Below are 17,741 nucleotides of genomic sequence, written 5' to 3' on the forward strand. Positions count from 1 at the left end.
TCAAGCTAGCGAGGTCTTCTTGGCGTCACGTATCCACCTTGCACGCTGATGCTCCGTTAGTTGCTTGGGCAATCGGTTAAATTTATGGTGTAATTTTCTGTACTGTGCCAGGTGTGGCCTTGAAGTCGGTTTTCGATCTATGATATAGACGCATCGGAAGTAGCAGAAGTATTGGTTTGTCGGTAGCATCGAATTAAACAGAAAGAGGAACTTGCTTTAAATTAGGAGGAGAGAAACCTGGACAAAAAACTAGGCCAAATAAATATGACAGTTGGCCAGGTCCTAGTGGCACTTAGCAACAGAAGTCGGCGTCGCACAGCGGTCCTACAAAGTTCACGCCTACCGAACTGCACTTTGCGACTACTTCACCAAGTCACAGTACGACAAATTTTAGGAAACCAATTTCTTACACGGACGAGGTTGTATGCCGCAAATAAAATAGCGCTTCTACGTGTCACCCAATAGTGGGGTCCATTATTGCTTTAAACAATATCATCAATAAAGTTGTAGGCACTGCTATACATTCGGGTAGCTTTCTGGGTCGGTTTAGTTCCAAATACAGCTTTCTCTTCGCGAGTCCGGCGTTGAGTTAAGGCGAAATGTAGAACGCAAATCGAAATTGCGAAAATTGTAGTAAAGAACGTGCCCAGGATTGCCCAGGATTCAAATAGATTTTATAGTCAATTTTTTCGCAACACTATTACGAACCATCGGTACATTTCGGGGAGTCATGGTCTCTTCGTTCGTTCCTCTTCTTTCAGATCGTCTTCTCGTACGTTCCTTTGCTGTTCATTGAATGTACACTACCGAACATACCGTGTGAAGCTCACCACGTCCACCAAGTATGTGGGCGCTGCTGTAGATGCAGAACGGCACCGAGTGGTGTGGTTGCTAGAACCACACGTCTTCACGAAGTCAGTAGCCGGTTCCATCTCTGTCTTTGGCTTCATTCCATCGTCCCAATAGTCGCAGCCAAGTCTGGACGATGTTAAGACGTCTGAAGGAGCTTTAGAGAAAGCTCCATGGCGGACCAACAGATCAGGGTCTCTATGGTTTTCGAGGGCGACTTTGACAGTGCTACCTGTACATTCCGTTTCCTACTAGCGCGCACATTGACTGGAGTGTTCACTGCAAAAGCAGCGGTGGGTTACCGTGGCGGGGAGGCTAAACGAATCACTTAAACTAAGCTCAGAAGTACGTGATCATCAGTAGACTAATATAATCCCTGCCGACAGTGCCAGTATAAATGCTTTGACCACACTTAGATGCAAAAGGCGATGGTAAAAAAAGTGCGATCGTGGTTAGGACTTGCAAGGTATGAGAAGTACAAATGAGATGAATGCGATTCCTCCGTTTCCTCTTCTTTGGCCTAGATCCTTATTTGGATGTGGTTTGGTAGCCGGCGAACTACTAAAGCGCAAGGACGACCACACATGTGGACCACAGGCTCACGAAAAAAAAAAAACAGGCTCGAAACTTATTTTTGTGGCTGACGAAATACTGTACATACTATGATACGGTACAGGTGTATGCTACCTATATATAATTTTTCGTTCTATTATTTCGCTGTCGACTCAAAAAGTTCAAGGATTTTTTGGTCCTTCAGGTCAACTATTTTATATGCATGAGAGTGCAAATACGCTTTGTCTAGATGGTACAAAATAGCTGTTCCGCCAATAACATAATTTTGTCCTGACTGACTAGAAGGTCGATTTGAATATGGTAGGATCATTGCATGTTAATGCTGAGAAGCTAATGCATATATCTTCCTATTCAGCGGTAGATATAATTCTATTTGCTTTTTGACTTTCGTCGACTGGCGAGTTTTTCAGTGCCTTTGTTGACAAAGGTCTTATGGCGCTACGCACGTTAGTGAAACAAAAGTAAGGTCTTGGGAAAGCCCGTTAACAAGCAGCCGTAGTGATAACTTCAGAACTATTGATGCTAACGATATGGGAGTAGTATAAGGAAGGGACGGCGGTTTGATACCTCGACTCTTAGCTGATGCGGTCCGAAAACAATACGCGCATGCCCTGCAGTATCTTATGGTAGCGAGCCGACTCTCGTACTCATGTTTACGCAACTATAGATTTGCAGCTTATCAACAAGCTATGAGCGCTGAGAACTTAGGGTTGGTTCCTGGGTTCTGCGCGTATGATCTTATAAGTCTTCGCCAACCGCCCACGAATGGACGTAGGGCGTACCCGTGTCGACCTGTCGGTAAAACCGAATATCGCTTTGAGTAGTTACCGCGACCTTCAGGACTTCTCACATCTCTACCGGTGTTGGGTAGATGCTTTCTAATGAACCAACTGGCTGATATCGTATCAGTGGCCTTTCTTCGCTGTGTTGTAACCACGTGTGATAGTCAGCGGGACGTAGCGATAGCTCTCTCATATCTTTAGGTTGGCGTATTTACTAGGCTATTGATGACGGTACTGATACTAACTTGGTTGGTCTGTCAAGTCCGCTTTCAGGTGACGCCCCTTGGCAACGTCTCCATTTGGCATTTTCGTTTGCCAGATACCTGATGTGGTTACCGTATTGCTTTCCTCCTCTCCGGTAGGTCCCCTTTCCTCGTTTCTTTCTTTCGCTCTTGTCCTGACGATTCCTTCCGGCAAGTACACGACTGACTGTCGATATGAGACGAGGTCAAAAGTTTCGCTGGCAGCAGCTGCCACACTAGCCAGCAGCGAGCAAGAGCTAGCAAGCGCTAACAAGGCTATGGAGCGGTTGGGATAGGAGCCGTTAAGGACCCGAAGAGGTGTTTCATTGTTTCTACAAGTGTCGTCGCTTATCAGTAGAGTACAGGGGCATATTGCAGAACGTTGCTCCAGACTCACCCGTTCTGTGGCTACCTCGGCTGTGTGGCATATTTTGTTATTGGCAGGCAGACTATTTCAGCTATGGTAAAATGCATAGTAATGCATTTACCGTTTCGTGCCTCTCAACGTTGACAGTGTCATTGCCTTGTTTGGTCGGTAATCAATTACGATATAGCAGCATTATAGAAGCAGGTAGCATTTTTAAACTATTCCAGTGTCACCGCGTGTCGGGTGTGGTGAACACAAGGTACTCATCTGTTCAGTATGACCGATTATAATTTCATCTTGCATGTAACTTCGTGCGTCTACCCTAAACTTAAGGAAATATCAAATAGATGTTGTTTTTTCTTACAGCCAATCGTCTGGAGCAGTGTTTAATGATAAAATCTATGTAAAACTCACATCAGTACTGAGTTGACCGCGGATAAAATAATTACTGTTTGGGTTATACTAAAAGCATTACACGAAATATTGTATCTAAAGAAGATATTTTATATTACAATTGTTATTTATGCAAACAGCGATGAAGACGCATAAAAAATGAAATTTAAACAGACTTGTCTGGCCTGTTTTCATTTCTGTGTAGTATCTTCTTTTTATATAGCCCTAACACCTAGGTTATTCTTGAACTTATTAAAGAACAAGAAACGATCTTGATCAAAATTACTAATTCAGAAACTGAGAATTTCCCTGGGGTGCTTTGAAAGCAGTTTCTAGTTTGAAGGCATATGTGATGGCGATATTGAAGGTAGGAATAAAGAAAACAGACAAATTTTTATTGTCGCCCCAAATACACGATCGAATTTTTGTATTTGGATAACGATGCAAACCTACACAAGTTATTATTATTTCGAAAGGAGCTTCTTGTATTGCGCTGCTCATTGTCTCTAACCGCATTCTTCTTCAATCGAATGACATAACCTCAACGTTGACGTACGACGTTATTACAAGGGCCACTGGTTTGTGGGAAAGATTGTACGCTTTGCGAGTTAAAAACGTGTCTTCTCAGAATACCCTTATGTTCCCATACCATGAGAGAGAAAACGTGTTTCGAAAGCATCAGACATTTGCTATTGACGACAAATATGTCTCACTTTCTCCCCGAGGGTCGAGAGGCTTAACGTTGGGGTTACAAGTCGGACTAAAATATAAGGGTGCGAACTGTATTATTAAATGAGGAATAGATCAGTTATTTTGCTGTTAATGTTTTACCATTGACGGAATTTCTTCAGCACGTATACGTATGTATATATGAGCCACGTTATTTTCGTCTGGGTTTTACGTCAGGTTTTGCGAGCTCATTAGCTTGCCATAGGGTGTTGCGCTGTTCTCTCAAGTCCGTGTCCTCCGAATCAAATAAATGAGTGTACGCCTTGTGTTCGTACAGAAAAGCCTACAGATTGGAGCCAATATACATGCGTCGGTTTTCCATGTATACATGGCTGATTATAACAACATGTTGTAGCTTTTTGGCGCAATCGTATCACACCGATGTTTCAAACAAACGCCAGTTCTGGTACCGTGTAACACCTTCTGTGAGTATTGGTTATGTTTCTTCTCCATTATTGAAAACGTATATTATGTAAGTGCGTAATTGAATTTCGAATACTTATTTGCGCACGACTTAATTGCAGGATAAAATCCAATGCTACAGAGGATCAGAGCCGGCCTTTACAAGTTCTAACGTCGATCACTTTGGTAAGCTTTTTTATGGTATAGCAGCCTAAAATGCTGGCTTATAGCATCTACTTATATATATATATGGCCAAAAGTGGCCCCTGTTGATAACTATCCCTCGCTGGTTCGAAGAAACAACCTTCTTGACCTCCAACGTTTTGCAGCGCTTCCATCAAACTTTTGATGAAAGCCGGTCGCATTGGGAGTCAAGCCACATAAACAAATTGCATTTGGTTAGTGGGTGCTCTTCGAAACCAGCCATCTTCTGTTACCGTTACCACTGCTACGAGCATTGAGTACCGGCAAAAAAGTAGGTCCGGCGCCTTCATTCTTCCCCCTTTTCAAACTTCGTCCCCAATTTTCCTCTAATCCACTAAGACAGGTCAGTCAGGACTTGGGCAGAGGATGTAACTAGCAGCGGGTGTCTTTCCTGATTTCGTTTGCTACTGCTGTTTCGATAGAATTTGTCAAGGACAACTACGGACAGTCGGCAGGAGCGCCACGGCAATGTATCGTTGACGTGAGGGTTCCCTCTGCTTGCTTGTAACAACTCGTACAACTGCGGCCAGCACCCGTTCGGTTATAGTACAGCCCCTATCGCCTTTATCGCGGGTACGGGTGTCGCCGCAGCCGTCGTCCACTCTCCCCACACTACAGTTTTCCCTTGGTTATTCGTTCACCGGCGTTCTTTCGTTGGAGGCCTTTTTTACGCTGTTTCTTCCGTGCTTTTTGCTATCGTTATTCGATCATCATTGAGAGGATCCAGTATAGGCATAAAAACCTCTTATTATGAACTCTTTTTACGCTTCTCTTCGTTTTCTTTTTTTATACTTCTACCGAAAAAGGAAGAGAGACTCTGAAGGCAGATAAGCCGAAAGGGACAGATTCTGTGAGGTAGACGCTCACTTTTCACCGCTATAATACCCGCTATAGAAAATGGTATAACAGTGAGGTGGTTCGGCAGCTTTCTCAGGTTCGTTTACTCTATCACTGAGCCAGCTTTATCCGCTGTTTAGTCAGGAAGGTCCCGCTAAGTTGGTTGGATCACGAGGCTGCGGCCTTTCTTGCAAAATGACGAACGACACTGATGAACAAGACGATGGCGCGCCCGCCAGTCAATAATACTTTTATTGAAAATTTTCAAAGACAGCAATTGGTGGAGGAACAAAACGAGTACTTCCCTCTACTTCAGCCAGTTGTGCTGTATGTATCAGATGAGAGGTGCCTCGAAACTCATATGTGCGACGATGACAAGGCTCGGGCGGCTATGGCCGATTGAGAGGGGCCTCCTATAAGACGGTGCCTGTTCACGGCACAGTTCGTACGTACTAGCAGCGAGTGAAGTAACAGCGCCAATTTACTCAATAGGCACCATCGTAGCTTCAGCCGCTACTGCAAAGGACTTATAGTCGACTTAGCTGAACGCTTCTTTTTCAGCCTGGCGGTCCGGCCGAGCGACTGGCCAGATTGGTAATTGGCTTCTTCTTTCCCTCATAATAACTTGGAAGCACGACAAAGTCGAAAAGAAATGCAAGGACGATGAAATGAAGACGAATAAAAAAAAAAATCGTTTTGACACGACTCTTTAGAGAATAAAGATGTTTAAGGGTGAGTGTCAGAGGACCGTGAATAGAATAAAGTGCTTTGTTCTATTTGACCTAAGTCGAACGAAGACAGGATAGCCGCATTCGTTCCGTCCTGGTTCTCTTCTCACAAACGACAGAAAATATGAGGCCAAGTGAAAAAAGGGCAATCGAGAACTGTTATACTAACATGGCCGATCCCTAAACCTTCGTATATAGAACGACTCGCAAGAACTTATAATGGTGTATATATATGAATGAGCCCTCATTGACTCATAACGTGATTCGCTTTTATAAGAAAGCTCTGTGTGCGATGTCTTTGTCTTTTAGAGTCGACTAACTCGATGTACTAATAAAAAGCAGCTCGGCAAAGGCCAAATTCTTTGGTCTGCGGAATCATCAATAGAAGTCAACAAGTCAGGCTAAGTGAAGAACGGCCACAATAAGGTAATCCCTTCAGAGGTGAAGAACATCCAATGCGGTACGGAACAGTACAGCGTGGCAATGAAAGAAGTTGGTCAATGACTTCCATATCAAAAGGAGCTACATAAAGACAACAAAGGATAGAGAAGGAATTTTTCCTTCTTTTAAACATTTTTCAAGCTGAACTGTCGAAAAGAATCAAAGAGATGACTAGCCCGGGTAGTCTTAGGATAGTTGTTTGATCAAAAAAGCTTTGTTGTTTGACGAATTCGGCGCGAAGATTCGATTGGCTGTTCGGCGTGAAGGTCGCCGATTTTTTGTCTTCAATAGCAAACTCCAAATTATGCTTCTGGAAGCATTTTCAAACCTCGATTTTTGTTTAAGAACCCTTGAGTAAACTTGTTTCCATTGTATGTTCCTTAAGTTTGAATGGTAAATACAATTAATTTTGTGTACCATCAAGGCACTCTTATCTGTAACGGCACAGATGTTAATATATTGGCGCGTACTTTTTGGCGTTTCGTTGACGCTAGTCTAACGTTTACGTTCATAGCGATCCAAAAGGATTACAATTTTCACAATGAACCTATACAGTAGTATAATTGTTAAACGGTTCCCCTTTTTAATTCTGATGTTTGCGTAAGAATTAGACATTCACGTACCGAGCGGTGTGTGTCACACCGCATGTGCATGCAAATTTGCCTGGCTTTGGTGAGCTACAGGTAAATTCTTTATTATCCCTTTCGAACCCATAAAGTGCGATTTATAGGTTTGGTCGCGTCACTGGTTCGTGGTGCAGATCATACTATTAAATCATTCAAATGCAAGCAAACTTTTGTCGATTATTATTAAATCCTGCAATCAAAAGATTTGTTCAATAATCGTCACCCATCCATCACAAATACCTATAGACATGGCACACATTTTATCTGATAGAATGACGGCAACGTACACGTCGGCCCTCATGATAGTGGATTTTTACAGCTGTAATCTCGGCACAGATGATTCATAACTGTCGAAGGCACTACTGAATAAACGTGAACGTCGTGGGTAATATCGCACAGCTTGAACCTGCCCGCCGTACCATATATTCATCCGTTGACTCGATGGTTCAGTAGCACTGAAGTTTGTTTCTCCGGGCTGGGAAGTACAAGGAAACAAACTTCGCGTAGCGTTCTGACGCTAGCGCAACGCGCTGCCTGAAAATCGACCGTAGTTTAAGCAGCATTTTCATTGTATACAGGTTCCTGTTAGAGGTGATCGTGGTTATATAACAGTAGCAGCTGAAAAACCTTCCCTTTCGGTTCGTACTTGGGTCGAAGATGATGCCCAAACGCACGCAACTACTTCAGCATGTGACTTAACTTTATTTTCTAGAAACAGCAGCGACAGCTCCCGGTGGCAGCGTCGTCTAACGCCTTTGCTTTCCCTACCGCCTCCTAATGCCATTCTACACTTCTACCGCCAGCACAGGCGGTGCTGCGCCGCTTCTTGATTAAATCAACGGTTCCGGCTCTCCGGGCAGCCAACTGACTTCACTCCGTTCAGCTCAGCACAGCTCGGAACGGACAGGGGCGCGTAAAAGCAGGGCACATGAGTGGAGCTGGCTCCGCGTGCAGAGGAGCAAACGAACGAGCACTGGGGAGCGAGGAGCGGTTTCGACAAACGAAGACGCAGACGACAAGGCTGAACGAAAGAGGAGACTGGAGATACATGACGAAAGAGCCCGGGTCGTAGTAAAGCAGCCGAGAGTCAAGTGAGGGCATGCTGGCTGGCTGCTCTGCGATGAAAGCTAAAGGGGACTTTGTCGTTGGGGGGGGGGGGGGGGGGGGTAGGTTGGAGTAGAATAATCCAAGCACGCGGAGAAGAAGGCACGCCGTCAACAGTAGGGTGGCTGCCTGTCTGTAGCGGCGCTACAGTAATGCAAACGTACGGCTGTGCTGGCGCGGCTAATTTAAATTTAAGTAAAGTAGACGAAGTCCTAGGATTGGCACTAGGGGCGAAGAAGGACAATGAGGAGCTGTAGGTCTCTAAGGCCTAAGGCCGCCGAGTAAACGGCACAAGTAATAGGGGTAGTGAAAGGATGAGTTGGTAGCCAAATAGTATGGAACAAGGTCGGACGTTTGTGTAGGAGGCGACAGAACAAGAATAAGCAGGCCACGAACCGCCGAGGTGAAGTGGCGCATCCCGGTGGACACCGCTTTCGCCGCTAGCGCCAAAGCCATCGTTGTTGCTGTCGCGACTAAGATAACCATGACAGCGTAGGAAACCCAAAAAGGCAAAGAGTTGGATTCTTCTAGGCCTTGTTCTTTTCTTCTGTTGCTGCAATAACCGAGTTGTAGCCAAGCAATGCGACCAAATGTCGACAGATAGACGCGGCCCGCATACAAAGAAGTCTATCGACGGCTGCCACGACCTCCGTTTCCATGCTGCGGCCAACGTCACCGCTATGGCCATTACTACAACACCGGTTAAAGAGCAACACTAGAGACACTTACATCGACAACATGGCCACACGCACGAGCACATTGTAGCCTGAACGTATGACAGATAGACACACACGCCCACCTACGCTCACCACCTAGACAGAGTGGCGGCGAAGGAAAGCCACTCGCTGGTCGCCAGCCGCCATGCAAGGGCCGCCAGTGCACGTCGTGCTACGCACATTCTTTTACACAGCATCACATGGCTGTTAGTGGTAGGGCAGTTTCGCCCCTGCTGCCAGCACTGCACGCAGTTACACGACAAAAAAAACATTACTGTTTAAGGCGTCACCGAAAATGTTGGCAGACCTCGTCCGTGGGGCGGGAGGGGGTAAATTGCAGCTCTTGCTGTCGCCGCTTCCTGCAGCACAGAGCAACAATGGAAGGTGAGAAGCCCAAACGGTTTGCAGTTAGTCGACAATGACGACCGAAGAAGCGCTCTATTTTCGCACCATGCCACAACCCGCTCACGCTTAAGGCATTCTTGTCTAGGCCAGTGCAGCCCGCCTTTAACGTATGACGCTATACTGGCTTACGTACATGCAGCCAACAGCGGTAACGACTGTGCAAATGGGAGCAGCCAATGCAACTAATTCTGAGGCCAGGATGGCTAAAGCTAGCAAAAGAGCGAGAGGAAGACAGCAGGAAGAGTACAGCGCACGTGGCAGGTTTTACGTTGCGAACTCGAAAGCAGTACGCCGCCACACACAAAGCGAATGAGCTGCTGCAGTCAGCAAAGTTTGTGGGCAGCAGCGAAGAAGGCCGCAAGAGAGGCAAGAGCAAACGGTACTAATAATAATACTGATAACAGCAGAGGTGACGACAGAAGAGGTAATAACGTGTTTTATTGAGTTTACCTTTCTAAGGCCCTTTGCATGACCCTGTAGTGAATGCTTGAGATATACCCCGTTTTCACTTTTTGTCATATGTCCTTCTCTGTTTCTTAGTCTGCTCTGGATAGCTTGTAGTTTTGATGTAAATCGGCGCCTGGCATCTGGCCTTTATGTGCGGTTTGGTAGGGTTCACTGCTTTTCGATGGACCAAAAAATGGGGTAACGACGTATACAACAAGCGAGTGCTACAAAGGGAAAAAGCGAGTGTTACCGTATCGTGACTCCGGAGTAGTCATTGGATATAAAATGTTTAGGACATGAAGGAGCGTCGCATAATCGAGTCGTCAACTATGTTGGTACTTGCATTGTTGCCGCCGCCAGTCGTATCGACACTCAGATTAGCGTCATGACCCACAAGCTAGTCAGAACTAATGAAATACGCTAAAGTTATCGACGTACTGGGAGAAGTGAGTAAGAAACAGAATTAAAGAAATAAGAAAGAGCAAGATGACTTTGGCGCGCAGGATTGGCGTACCTATTGCCCAAATCTCATCAAGGGTTAAAAGAGAAGTGGCGAGTCGGGGCAAAAAAGGTCAGCTTTTTGCAGCGTACTGCAACCAGCCGCTTCTATTACCAGGCAATGGGCAATGGAATGATCGACGCAAAGTGAAGCTGTACGTTTCCGCTTTACGAGAAAAAGGAAAAAGGAGAAAAAAGGCTCTCTTTTCTCTTCGTATTTGTTTGGAACACAGACGCCTTACCCCGCTAACTTTTCTCTTTCAATCGAGCTTCTTAGCAGCGTTGATTGGTGAAGCTGGTTGAGGAAAGACGCGACGGGAAAGAGCTAGGCTACAAACACCAGCATTAATTGAGCCACATCGACCTTTGCCTTTAAGTTGCCATCTTTGGTTCATTCGTTTGTTCGTAGGTTCTGCTAGACTCTATTTTTCAGATCCCACCCACCCCATCTGACGTTCTCTTGTTGTTTATGTCCCCCTTTTGCCGTTCCAGCGCAGCTGAACCGTATGCCCTTGCTACTTGTTCCGCAGCTGTTTGGTACAAATAGCCGTTTTGGCACGAGGCGAGATGAGATAGGGTGCGAAGGCTGTACCTATGGTCCTGATGGAGTTGATGATGGTACGTCCCTACAAGAAACGAGTACCCCACAGCCACCGATTCTGCCAGAGTTTGCCTCTATCACTTTATGGCATTCGCTTCTTCTGCGGCAAGGCACCTCGACAAATGATGCAGTCGTTGGTGCATCGTCTAACAATGCCGCCGTTGTTAACGGCATTATCAGCACCATGAAGTAACCTGATTGCCGTTAGCTAAGCCAATAGCAACAACGAAAAAGGAAAAAGTCAAAATGTGATGTTACATACCTCTGAGACGGCTGAAGCGTCGATGTAACACTGTTTTCCATGTAGCTGCATAGGCCAAAATGGGCAATGTGTCTCGCCAGTTAGGCCGTGTAACGGCAAAACTGAACAAGGCAAGAGGGCTTCGTTTCGAAAAAAAGCTGGCACACGAACAAAATGAGGCTTTAATACAGGGTAAACTTCGAGCATGTCAGGCAAGCCGGCAAAAGATTGAAGCACGGCACGAACCGAAGCACGGAGAAAAAAGGCAAGTCGATCTTCTAACGGATCGCAGATCAGCTAGTCATGTTGCTAAAAAATTGGCCAAGACGCTGGAGGATACACAAACAGTATAGTACACAGCGCAAGAAATAATAAGTGGTTTAAGGTCAACACGTCTATTTTTCGTCCGATTGTCAGAAGCATCCGACAGGAATGTATTGAGCCAGAACTAGAGCCAAATGAAGATTGGAGGACAAACTCTTGGGACCCTAGAGCAATGCTCAGTTTAAGGCTGGATTGGGGTGGGTTAAGCTAGTTTTGCATTTGCAATGATAGTGTTGGGAGCTGCAGCGACAAATTATACCTTCCAGATCTGACGATGCATGGGACATCAGCAATACTTGCATTAGATGAAAAATAGGATCTGCTTCTCTAAAGAAGGGACGTGCGACTTTGCCTATATCAAAGAACATTATTTTGATGAATGTGAATTTTATCAATGAAATGTCGGTAAGTTTTGGTAAAGAAGGGCGTCAATATATCAACTTTGATGTGAAATATTTAATAGGTGAGTCGGCAAATGTATTTGACATCCATATAGCCCATATGAGGCCATCCTCGTCCACGTTCATTTAAACCCATGATCAGCTGCACTATAAAGTAAGCCAGTATATATATATATATACGCATCATTGTTGCAAACTACCTAGCTAAAATAAGGTAAGGTCGGCCATCCAGTCGCCCTTTAGGGCCGCAAAAATGGTGGAGCTGTGGATTGCCTAAGGGTATTCTTTTTTTTTTTTGTTCGGTACAATCGTTTGCAAGATGGCGTATGCTATCGTCACGCGGCAGGTGCCAAGACAAAGGCCATACGGCGATGTCGTCTCATAGCTCGAGTCACGTTTGTATGCCCAGGCGACTGCGTCCTAGTAGGCCTCTTTTGCCGACACACAAACAAACGTTTCCGTAACTCGTAAAGTCAACAACACGCGCGATTTGCAAGCAGGTGGCTTCTGGGCCACAGCAGGCTACCACTGCTTTTTTGTACATGTAATTACATAGATGGGCATACTACAGCTGTGAAACATTTGTCTATCATTGCATATGTGTCCAATGATGAATGCTGTGTTGTGTCGACGCGTACCTGTAGAGACTAAATAAAACATTTTGTGGAGGACTTGTGATTCTAAGCTTATCGTGACACCGATAGCAGTGCATGTGTTAAAATGTTAAAGTGGACCTCTGTAGGTCTACTTTAGGTTATATTATATAAACGGTATGATAATAACAGACAACGTACTACAAATGAAATATTCTGTGCCGCGCAAAAATAGATATTATGCTATTTATACAGGAAATGTACAAAGACTATGGTAACACAATTATATGTATGAGTATGTTCCGTTCGAAGAAATCTACTTATTAATCCGAGTCATATGCCACACTTAGTACCTTCTCTATTATCTTCAGACATTTTTTACGGATCTCATCCTCTCTTACGGGTCCTTGCGAAACGTGACCATCCTGTCCGCACTCAAACTCACTTTCTTTTGATGATACTTTCTTCTCTCGTTGGCGATATGCCCCTAACATCCCCCTTAGAGCTACGTACGCCTGCTTCCTTGACTCAGTCGATTACTACATGTCGGTTACTACCGTTATTGTTACAATGATGCGGCGGTCTTGAAAGCAGTTGTTTGCCAACCAAAGCAGGTCGATCCTGCAAATCCGTTCATTGGCTTTGTCCTTTTTGCCGCCCTCGGATACATGATGTCGACTTCGTCGTCTATTCACTTGGACACTGCAACCCTTAAAAGCTGCGTTGCCGCGGTGTTTGGGCACAGCCACTTATGTAGTGATGTAGGCCACCTAACTCCTGCGTAAAACTTTGCTGCCCTAGAGGAACACGAAGCCAGGTATCATTCAGGTCTACTGGTCAGTTTATAACGGATGCTAGCTGGATGGGCGTAGGCATGTCCGTTTATCTGAGTCATGTGCACTTGGAGTTTAGTCCTGTGACGCTAAAGGGAGTATGAGGTGAAAACCAATTCTCCAAAGGTCAAGTAAGAGGCTGTTTGTTCATCGTCTGTTTTTGTTACCATCATAACCACTTGGGAAGTCCTTCTCTTCATCAAAACAGCGTATTGTGACATTTGGTCCCATTTATTTGACTCTTTTTCAATTTTCTTCTATATCTTTGTATGCCTGGCTTTCTGTTGTCTTTGCACATTACTAAAGGCGTTCTTTGTGAACACTTTTTGAACCTCTTGAAAACGAGGAAGTGGCAAGACTAAGCAGCTGATGATTGGTTAGGGATTTCCTGTGTATTCGGTGAACGTGTGTGGCAGTGTTCCTCTATTCCAGAAGTATTTTTCTTCAATTTCTATAAAAAGAAAAAATGAAGCCTTAGCAGTAGTCGCAAAACGGAGAAGCTGAAAGCGTTGTTTCTCTTTCTACTTCTACAGCTTCAACAAACACGGCGAAGCTGAGCAATGTTGAGCTAAACTGAGGAAGTGGCTGGCAAATAAGCGAGCAAAGAACTTGTCGTAGTTTTATCGGCCTAGTACGACCGGGAAACCCAGCAGACGACGGCTGGCTGTCAGTCTCATTCATTGACGAAAATTCTTAACACTGCTACAGACTTTGCTGCTTAGCTGCCGCTGTAGCAGATTCATTGCTATATACTGCCCTTAACTTTTGATCGTACTTCTCCGCTTCACTGTTGTGTTAAATCCCGTTGATTTCGTTTTGGTCGAGAAAGGCCATGCGGCCCTGCACCCGGACGCGGCCCATCCGTTGGATTGGTGGCTCGACCACTGCCCTTTGCCTCGCTTTTGGTATATTCGCATGCACAGATACATAGACGCTCGCATAGATGATAAGCAGAACTAGAGGACGAAGGAGAGTTGAAGATCCTCAACGCACTGCCACGAATGGTCATCTCGATATTGCGCGACCGACGTAGTAATGAAACGATCCGCGAATTAACGACTTCTTTTCATTTCGCCTGCCGGCACCGCAGCGCCAGCAACAGTTGCAAGAGTTCTAAAACCACAGCTCTTCCGTGAAGACAGCCTTCGTGCTAATGCCCACTGTGGCTAAATGGCTTGGACTTTCTCAGTCTGACCATTGCTGTAATACTCCACGCACTGGTTGGCTTTCAATGGCACTTGAGTTGAGCTGTGGAAGAACGAGCGAATTGAGTTTATCGCAACAGCAGTGTCCTCCACTAGCCCAACGCAACGCAACAGCCAATCGTAGAGTGTTTGACTATGTCAAATTTGCCATCACCACGGTTGAGTCGCCTAATGTACAACACTAGGCCTCTGTTCCGGGCCAACGCGTATTTCGCTGAATGAAATTCGGGAAAGAGTGATATGGAGAGAATTTGAGGAAGAATGAAAAAAATTGCAACGTGCATTAGTCTGCTGAGTGGTGTGGTACATAGAAAGAAAGAGGGGCCTGTCTCAAGTCTCAATGTCAGAAGATGCGAAGCGGAACTAAGCCAACGGCGATGGTTCGACGACCAAATACGAAGAATACAATGGAAGACTGGTGACTTCCGGCATCGAGCCCGTTGCTTTTGCTTCCGTCGAGAACCGAGGCACGTGAGTAGCAATGAAGAAAGAGTGTTGGGACAGACCATAATAACGTCGTTCGATCCATAACATAACCGATCGCGTCTAGCAGTGTCTATACGTCAGTCGTCGATAGCCTGACAATCGGTCGTCAAGCTGTTGGTCGGTGAGATGAAGACTGCTACGAATGGAATTAAATCGGTAATTAAAACAAGTGCCGCTGAGTCGAAGCGGACAACATGTGTGATATTACTCCTCTTAAAAATTCACATAGATCCCCATTAAGGCAGACATTTAAGAGCATAATTAATCCGCTATTGTAATTAGATTCAGGTGATCTGAAAATGGGGCTCAGCACAAACAGCGCTTATTGTTTTGTTGCACCACGGATTATAATGGTGCTGCAGTGATGATGACAAGGGTGAAAGTCCCGAATAGTGGTGCTTCATTAGAAGTTTCAGAAGCCATGGTAGGCGATATAATGCAATTGCTATTGCAAGTTATAGCTCTCCTAGTGTCTGCAGGCAGAATCTAGGAAACATACTCGTATACCTACCTACATAGTAAATTAACTCCCTCAAACGAACGCCTCAACGCCGTTTTCGGTATCTTCGCCTCAACTAAACGACGCACAAGTGATGAATGAGAAATTGAGATCGGCAGAGAGAAGAAAAGGTTGAGTGAGACTTCAACACTTGGCGGAACTCGCTATCGTATAGTCGCGAGTTGCTAAAAGATTTTTCTGACCTTCAACTGCTCGCGCGTGGGACTGACCGGACCCGTGAACCGACAGACGGCTAATGGTTTCAGCTAATGGTGCTGCTGCTCCCGCTTGTACAGCGTCAGCTACCCCTGTTACAGATTACCCTTTTCTTCCACCGGGACCATCTTGGCTGTGCATGTTCCGTTGAACGCACATTCAGACACAATGGGGAGAGTTCCTGCGGACCGGCCGCCCAAGGAGTGTCGAAAAGAAGAAAAGTTAATTTGTGTGTGATCGATGGACCGGCGTGGTCGTGGTCGCGCAGGCAGGCAGCCGGACAAGTAGGGCGATCGCAGGGGCTTCCGGGTGTGCAGACAAGGAAGGTAAGAACGACAACAGAAAACCAGGCTTTGGTTGGCAATAGCAGAAAGAGAAGCAGAAGGAGGAGGTTCGAACAATCGTGATTGATAACGTGAACTAAAGCTGAAAAGCAGCGACATCTTGACGAACGCACCGTCTTCAGTCTCCAGTTCTCTTCTCAAGTTCTACCTCGTCGTATCGATATTATCAGCAGAGCGACAGCGTGAGTCAATCGATTTAACGACCCAAGCAGCAATTTCGTACTCCCGCGAAGAGTTGACGCACGTAATCCGAAGAAATCATCGTTGCCCAGCCCGTATAAGGTGTATAGAGCGCATGTAGAAGTGATACTATGTATATGTACATCAAGTGCTTCCCCCGAAGCCGGACGCGGGAATGAATCCACTGACGACCACAAAGAAAAAGTAACACGTACATATTTGCGTCGCAGTTGTCTCATGCGCTGTACAAAAAGCGTGCTCCGTCTGTCATCTGACAACATGCACGTAACGGAGAACATCGTTACGGAGAGCGTTGTGAATAAGTCGAGCCGTATCAATACATAAAGTCATGAGAAAATGATCAAATCGGCGAGCGTCAGGCAAAATCGCTCGTAAATTGCCAACCTTTCTGGAGTCGGAACTGCAAGCACATACTTGCAAATAACACCTCGATATAATAGGGGTGATAAGCTATGTATAGTAGGTAGTGGTAGCTATCTTTTCCTTCACGAGTTCACCACTTTGACTTCATGGGTAAGGGTGAGATTTCGTAATACGAAGGCGAGAATGCTACTTCTAGATCTCTATGCGTCGTCCACTGCAAATCTTCGGCGATGAATTGTGTGTAGAAATAACAAAGCCGATTTGGATTGGCCTGAATAGCACTAGAATTACGAGGGTGTAACTAACAAAATGTACACCCCATCTAGTTTATGCTGCAGACATGTTTGGACCGTAGGATCTTGCCGATCGTCTTAAATATCGCCCAAGGGTGTGTGTGTGTATATAATTAGAACAACAATATGTTGACGTTGTTATTGTAAAAAGTAGTGAAAGAAACGGAGATTGAAATGGCTGCGTATTTTGCGGGCAATCTTTTCCAATATGTTCTTACAGACAAAGTTTGACATCGCAGCCCTTTGTGCCACAGACGACCAAACTTGGGTATCCCCTGAAGTTTTTACGTCTATGTTTAGAAAACTTGGTCATGTGCAGAGGGTGTATAGCTACTAAATGATGATGCTCTTGAGCTGTCTGCTGCACATATGTATCAATTAAGGGATGCGTTCTCCTTAAATTTCAACCATTGACCCGATTATGGTCAATTAATTACAAGTAGTATCACATGTCGAAACAAGCGTGTAATAAACGTTAATACCACTAAGACTAATTGAAGGATGTCGACAGTCACCTGGCTCTGAGGAATAACACAGGTGACTGAGCTTTCTTTCGAAAATATATATATATATATATATAAGGCTTTGGCTGAATAAGTCTATTTTAGGCTAAATGAAAATTTGTTCTATGGTGTCACGCTCGAAATGGCTTTCTAGGTGACGACTAGTTCGACTGAACTCGTTTCTTTTTGTTCTAAATAACATCACCTTACGTACACCTTGTAGATAGGAAATGTGGTTTTAGAGTAGATGAGCAATTACAAATTTGGAACGTTCTTGGCAGGCCAAATTGATGAA

At 45.1% G+C, this 17,741-nt stretch overlaps 1 protein-coding gene across 6 annotated transcripts in view; it reads left to right on the forward strand.

Annotated features, from left to right (window-relative positions):
• The window catches only part of LOC111243679 (uncharacterized), a 273,017-nt gene that overhangs the window by 218,660 nt on the left and 36,616 nt on the right, over positions 1-17,741 (forward strand). The window contains exon 2 of one of the 6 annotated variants that reach the window (XM_086980940.1): positions 2,478-2,562. The exons of the other annotated variants lie outside the window; for them this stretch is intronic. The gene's annotated coding sequence lies outside the window, so the exon portion shown is untranslated. The remainder of the gene's footprint in view (positions 1-2,477; positions 2,563-17,741) is intronic. 6 annotated transcript variants of the gene reach the window in all.

This window comes from Varroa destructor, unplaced genomic scaffold (genome assembly GCF_002443255.2).
Source record: "Varroa destructor unplaced genomic scaffold, Vdes_3.0 BEIS01000002.1, whole genome shotgun sequence".
NCBI classification, from domain to species: Eukaryota; Metazoa; Arthropoda; class Arachnida; order Mesostigmata; family Varroidae; genus Varroa; species Varroa destructor.